Here is a 6,000-nt window from a genome sequence, read left to right on the forward strand (position 1 = left end):
ATATGCATACATACATACATCTTGCATCGGAATGTCAGCTGGTTGGCTTGAACATGAACCTTTCCAAAACAAAAGTAATATCCAACAAATGGGTCCCAGCTGGAGATGTGAAAGTCAAGGACAGTCTACTAGAAGAGGTCAGTGAATATGTCTACCTTGGCCAGATTATAAATATGAAGGGAGACATAAGACCAGAAATCTATCGACGCATCAAGCTTGGTTGGCAAGCATTTGGGAAGAATTCAAAAGAATTCAGATCAAAAATGCCAGTAAATCTGAAGAAAGCAGTATTTGATCAATGCATTCTTCCTGTGATGACGTACAGATGCGAGACATGGACACTGAACTCATTCACAAAAGGGAAACTTAGGACAGCACAGAGAGCCATGGAGAGATCAATGCTGGGCTATACAAGAAAGGACAGGATAAGGGCAGATGACATCCGGTCTGTGACGAAGGTTAATGACATCTTAGAGAGAGTAGGTTCCTTGAAATGGCAGTGGGCTGGCCACGTCGCAAGAAGAAAAGACAACAGATGGACGAAGCTAGTACTGGAGTGGAGTCCGAGAGAGCACCGGAGGCCTAGAGGAAGACCACCAGACAGATGGGACAAAGACATCAAGAAGATCGCTGGTAACACCTGGCAGAGAACTGCCCAAGACCGTCCCACTTGGAGAAGACTTCTGAAAGCCTACCTGAATCCACGACTCGAAGAGGCCACATCATCTAATGATTGAATTGGCTGATGATGATGATGATGATGACATCTAGTTTCATATTTATGTATAACGACTGAGTACAAACATTCTAAACTTCTGGAAGACAACTATACTGAGACATGTGTAACTTGGGTCAAGAAAATATGACCCTCTATTGGCATAACACAACAACTGTTATGAGCTATGTTGGCAACTTAATAGCACATTCCTAGATCTCCAGTAGTTTTTTGTCACCGTTTTTCACAAGCTTCGGCTATGCTCCGAAAATGCGCGATTTTCTGTCAGCAAGATCAGCATGTACCACCTGATGAGAAGTCATGTAGTAAAATCGAAGTTATATATGGCGATCTACTAGGAGCTGTGATGCGTCTTTTGCTGTTTTGATCTTTATACATGATTCAGCTGCCAATCTAAGCAGCCCTCTTAAACTGTATGCAGATGATGACTACGTTAACTATATAGTCAAATCAACAGAAAGTCAAGTCTAGCTATGAGTGATTTGCAAACTATACCTGAATACTGTGAACAATCATTAATAATTAACATATGGGTACCATGTAAATTTGGATGGATTTCCATTACACAGTGTGTTCTATTTATCATGATGGCAGTACATAACTCTATTTCTCCAGGAGAAAAATCAAAAAAGGACGAAGGAAACGTTTCTGCCAGGTGTACATTAACGAACAAGACTGCCTTCTTGTAACTCTGTTAGAAAGATTTCAAGGCTAGTATTTTTTTTAATAGCTCTTATTCTGCATCCACTTCCCCTCCTCCAGAACTGATCAAAAACTTATCACAGTGTAACACTAAAGTAAACATGATGTTTCTAAAAACGTAACACTACAGCACCTCGTGCAGGTAACTCATGCACTTGCTGGAGTTGGCAGCAATTAAATGGCAACACAAGAAAAATGTACTCCAGTAAATGAGTCAACCGTCTTTAGTTGAAGACTTGTGTGAGTAAAATGTACAGCAACGAGGAGAAGACAGAAATGCGATTCATCTATGGAGAATGTAAGTTAGCAGAACAGTAATTCAATAATGATGACTTATTTACAACAAAGGTACAAGTAGTACAGTACTGTTGTAGTTTTAAACGAAATATAGCATTTGAAATGCATTTTTTGACCATTCGAACTCACTTAGGAGCGAGAGTACATATTCAAAAAGAAATAAACCCGCTATTGTGGAACCAAAGGGTCATAAACAAAACAGGTCACGGAAAGGAAACTCCACGAAAATTTTTCTACTTCGCCATAAAATTTGTGTCTTTTACAATTCTTTTTTGATTTCTGGCAGCATGTTCATATAGAGTGTCATATAAAAACACGTGCAATACGTTGTTGAGGAAATGCCACTTAAAATACAAGAGAAATGATAAAATGAGAATATATATGGGTGGTCCATCACACCCATTACGTATGGATGAGTTGGACCAGTCTACTGGGGAGACAGATCGTATAAAAATGGCTGCACTTGAAGAAAATAGTCAATTACAGTTTCATACTTTTCTTTGGAATATGTTGTAATGAATACAGAATTGTCGTATTAAATGTTTTTTGTCCAAACAGCTTTATCAGTTTATTATAAATCCTGATTGAACATTCGCTTTTCTACTGAATTGCTGGTTTTGTTGAAGTGTTACCATATCTTTCCCTCGCCACGGCGAATACACTTATCATCAATTGTTGAACAACACTCATGTGACCATCCTGAACAGGAGACAGACTGAATCTAGTCGTATATACATTAGTTTCGTAATAGATTTCACCACACCCAAAACATTCGTTCTCATCACAGTTATTTTCGTACTCTTCTACAATATCGCTACCTGATAACCACGGTGAGCTATTTGGAGTATTATTCTTATTGAGCTTCTTCTGTTTGTTTCTATCTTAACTAACATTTTGCTTTGGTGATAATTTTATGCCTTTTTTCTTTTCCCTTTTTTCTCGTATCTCTGTTTGTCTTTTCTTATCCCTATTTCTCATTACAGTTTCAATATTTTCAGCACAGTTTAGCCCTCTGAATGCAGTTGCTGCCTTCCTCTTCAAATTCCTGTTTCTGTCAAAAAAAAAAAAAGGAACAGGCGACATTTCTTCGAAAAGTTTTGTCTGCGTTGGCCTAGGAATAGTCAATTTTGAGGTAGTAATATTGGGAGTTGTAGGTTTAGTAGGTGTAGAGTCCTCAATTGTGTCAGAGAAGGAATGTGATTTGTGCAGACAACTCTTCTCTTTTGGTGTGATTGGGATCAGTAGGTCTTTCGATGGTCTTTGAAGTGGCTGGTTGGCCCGTATATGAGAATCTGTTCTTTGTTGCTGAAAATCAGTCTGCCATTGTACTGGAATAGGTAGTATGGTACAATCGTTGTAGGTCAGTGAAATCTCGTCGTCCCAGGACAGACGGATATTGAGGCTGCGCAGTGTCGGCAATAAGTATCAATGAACATTTTGTCTCTCACAATAGAGGTTCCATATACACACCAGGGTATTTATTTATTTATTGCCAAATTATAGACCTGTTACCTAATGCTTAAAACAGGTCGTACATCTTACAATTTTCGTTTTTCATCTTTTTACAGTTTTTTTCCATTGTTTTATCTACAAAATTTACAAAGAATGATGCTTATCCAAATAACAATAATTTAAGGTTTAAATATAAATAATGTTTTTTAAGAAGAAATACAGGGTGATTCAAAAAGAATACGACAACTTTAGGAATTTAAAACTCTGCAACGACAAAAGGCAGAGCTAAGCACTATCTGTCGGCGAATTAAGGGAGATATAAAGTTTCATTTAGTTGTACATTTGTTCGCTTGAGGCGCTGTTGACTAGGCGTCAGCGTCAGTTGATGCTAAGATGGCGACCGCTGAACAGAAAGCTTTTTGTCTTATTGAGTACGGCAGAAGTGAATCGACGACAGTTGTTCAGCGTGCATTTCGAACGAACCGAGCAAGGTTAATAATTGGCTCCTTTTACCGACCCCCCGACTCAGCAGCATTAGTGGCAGAACAACTGAGAGAAAATTTGGAATACATTTCACATAAATTTTCTCAGCATGTTATGGTCTTAGGTGGAGATTTCAATTTACCAGATATAGACTGGGACACTCAGATGTTTAGGACGGGTGGTAGGGACAGAGCATCGAGTGACATTATACTGAGTGCACTATCCGAAAATTACCTCGAGCAATTAAACAGAGAACCGACTCGTGGAGATAACATCTTGGACCTACTGATAACAAACAGACCCGAACTATTCGACTCTGTAAGTGCAGAACAGGGAATCAGTGATCATAAGGCCGTTGCAGCATCCCTGAATATGGAAGTTAATAGGAATATAAAAAAAAAGGGAGGAAGGTTTATCTGTTTAGCAAGAGTAATAGAAGGCAGATTTCAGACTACCTAACAGATCAAAACGAAAATTTCTGTTCCGACACTGACAATGTTGAGTGTTTATGGAAAAAGTTCAAGGCAACCGTTAAATGCGTTTTAGACAGGTACGTGCCGAGCAAAACTGTGAGGGACGGGAAAAACCCACCGTGGTACAACAACAAAGTTAGGAAACTACTGCGAAAGCAAAGAGAGCTTCACTCCAAGTTTAAACGCAGCCAAAACCTCTCAGACAAACAGAAGCTAAACGATGTCAAAGTTAGCGTAAGGAGGGCTATGCGTGAAGCGTTCAGTGAATTCGAAAGTAAAATACTAGGTACCGACTTGACAGAAAATCCTAGGAAGTTCTGGTCTTACGTTAAATCAGTAAGTGGCTCGAAACATCATGTCCAGACACTCTGGGATGATGATGGCATTGAAACAGAGGATGACAAGCGTAAAGCTGAAATACTAAACACCTTTTTCCAAAGCTGTTTCACAGAGGAAGACCGCACTGCAGTTCCTTCTCTAAATCCTCGCACCAACGAAAAAATGGCTGACATTGAAATAAGTGTCCAAGGAATAGAAAAGCAACTGGAATCACTCAACAGAGGAAAGTCCACTGGACCTGACGGGATACCAATTCGATTCTACACAGAGTACGCGAAAGAACTTGCCCCCCTTCTAACAGCCGTGTACCGCAAGTCTCTAGAGGAACAGAAGGTTCCAAATGATTGGAAAAGAGCACAGGTAGTCCCAGTCTTCAAGAAGGGTCGTCGAGCAGATGCGCAAAACTATAGACCTATCTCTCTGACGTCGATCTGTTGTAGAATTTTAGAACATGTCTTTTGCTCGAGTATCATGTCGTTTTTGGAAACTCAGAATCTACTATGTAGGAATCAACATGGATTCCGGAAACAGCGATCGTGTGAAACCCAACTCGCATTATTTGTTCATGAAACCCAGAAAATATTAGATACAGGCTCCCAGGTAGATGCCATTTTCCTTGACTTCCGGAAGGCGTTCGATACAGTTCCGCACTGTCGTCTGATAAACAAAGTAAGAGCCTACGGAATATCAGACCAGCTGTGTGGCTGGATTGAAGAGTTTTTAGCAAACAGAACACAGCATGTTGTTCTCAATGGAGAGACATCTACAGACGTTAAAGTAACCTCTGGCGTGCCACAGGGGAGTGTTATGGGACCATTGCTTTTCACAATATATATAAATGACCTAGTAGATAGTGTCGGAAGTTCCATGCGGCTTTTCGCGGATGATGCTGTAGTATACAGAGAAGTTGCAGCATTAGAAAATTGTAGCGAAATGCAGGAAGATCTGCAGCGGATAGGCACTTGGTGCAGGGAGTGGCAACTGACCCTTAACATAGACAAATGTAATGTATTGCGAATACATAGAAAGAAGGATCCTTTATTGTATGATTATATGATAGCGGAACAAACACTGGTAGCAGTTACTTCTGTAAAATATCTGGGAGTATGCGTGCGGAACGATTTGAAGTGGAATGATCATATAAAATTAATTGTTGGTAAGGCGGGTACCAGGTTGAGATTCATTGGGAGAGTCCTTAGAAAATGTAGTCCATCAACAAAGGAGGTGGCTTACAAAACACTCGTTCGACCTATACTTGAGTATTGCTCATCAGTGTGGGATCCGTACCAGATCGGGTTGACGGAGGAGATAGAGAAGATCCAAAGAAGAGCGGCGCGTTTCGTCACAGGGTTATTTGGTAACCGTGATAGCGTTACGGAGATGTTTAACAAACTCAAGTGGCAGACTCTGCAAGAGAGGCGCTCTGCATCGCGGTGTAGCTTGCTCGCCAGGTTTCGAGAGGGTGCGTTTCTGGATGAGGTATCGAATATATTGCTTCCCCCTACTTATACCTCCCGA

Source organism: Schistocerca cancellata, chromosome 10 (genome assembly GCF_023864275.1).
Source record: "Schistocerca cancellata isolate TAMUIC-IGC-003103 chromosome 10, iqSchCanc2.1, whole genome shotgun sequence".
Taxonomy (NCBI): Eukaryota; Metazoa; Arthropoda; class Insecta; order Orthoptera; family Acrididae; genus Schistocerca; species Schistocerca cancellata.